Genomic DNA, 1,416 nt, shown 5'->3' with positions numbered 1-1,416 from the left:
TGAAAAATAACAATGCATTTTGTCTCAGAAGCAAATAGACAACAGTGTTTAGGAAAGCATTAAATATTCAAACATGTTACAGAGAAGTTAAGGAAAAAGACATCAATGATTATGCAGAAAATAGACATTTGGGCATTAAAGATTTAGATTATTATAAAGAAAATGAAATTAATTATTATATGATGAGTATCAGACAATGTATGACAATAGAACAATGTTTATTTATTTGGATTGTATATTTCTGTAAAATATACTAGAGACAGAACATGAGAGGAAGGAACCAAACTATCATCTCAGAGTTCCTCCTCCTGGGAATGCCCATCCAGCCAGGGCACCAGAACCTGTTCTATGCCCTATTCCTTTCCATGTATCTTACCATCATCCTGGGAAACCTCATCATCATCATTCCCATTTGCTGGATTCCCATCTCCACACACCCATGTATTTGTTTCTCAGCAACTTGTCTTTCTCTGATCTCTGCTTTTCCTATGTGACCATTCCTAAACTATTGCAGAACATGCAGATTCAAGTTCCATCCATTCCCTTTGCAGCCTGCCTGATTCAAATGTACTTTTTCCTGATTTTTGGAAACCTCCAGAGCTATCTCCTTGTTGCCATGGCCTATGACCCCTATGCAGCCGTCTCCTTCTTGTACTACACAGCTGTCGTGAGCCCTGAGCTGGCTCTCCCTGGTGGTTCTGTCCCAGGTGCTGACCATGCCCCATTCCATGTTGCACACTCTGCTCATGGCAACTGTCTTTCTATTCAGACAACCTGATCTTACACTTTTTCTGTGACATATCTGCTCTGCTGAAGCTTGCCTGCTCTGGCAATCATGTAGATGAGTTAATGATATTTATCATGGGAGGACTTGTTATTGTCATCCCATTCCTACTGATCATTGTATCCTATGCATGAATTTTGTCCTCCATATTCAAGGTTTTTTCCTCTCGTGGGATCCACAAGGCCTTTTCCACCCGTGTTCTGTGTTCTCACTGTTCAATGGGGCCATTGTTGGTCTCTACTTATGTCCATCAGCTAGCAATTCTAGTGTGAAAGATTTTATTATGGCTCTGAGGTACATGGTGGTGACTCCCATACTGAACCCCTTTATCTACAGCCTGAGGAACAGACACATGAAGGGAGCCCTGAGAAGAGTCTTTTGTTAGAAGATAGTTCTATTCTCTGCATCATGGTAACACTTGAAATTTGTACACAGTGTTGTCCAGTATAAGTACTGAGCTTGATATTTGAATATTACTGTAGACCTTTCTTTCCATGTTTCTGTTCAAGTGGAATAATTTTCCATTAAATAAAAACTGAAATGGGGATGTGTAGTTGTTGTAAAAGATGTTATCAGTGACCTACTGGGAAGGTTTCTTGTTTGTCAATTCTAGCTGACCTCGGAAGGCATAA

At 40.0% G+C, this 1,416-nt stretch overlaps 1 pseudogene; it reads left to right on the top strand.

Moving 5' to 3' along the window:
• Window positions 1-266: 266 nt before the first annotated feature.
• On the top strand, window positions 267-1,169 carry LOC107159325 (annotated as a pseudogene).
• Window positions 1,170-1,416: the final 247 nt, after the last annotated feature.

The sequence above is a fragment of the Marmota marmota genome, unplaced genomic scaffold (genome assembly GCF_001458135.2).
Source record: "Marmota marmota marmota unplaced genomic scaffold, marMar, whole genome shotgun sequence".
Lineage (NCBI taxonomy): Eukaryota > Metazoa > Chordata > Mammalia > Rodentia > Sciuridae > Marmota > Marmota marmota.
Note: the sequence above shows the minus strand (reverse complement) of the source record. Positions and strands in the feature narration are given on the sequence as shown.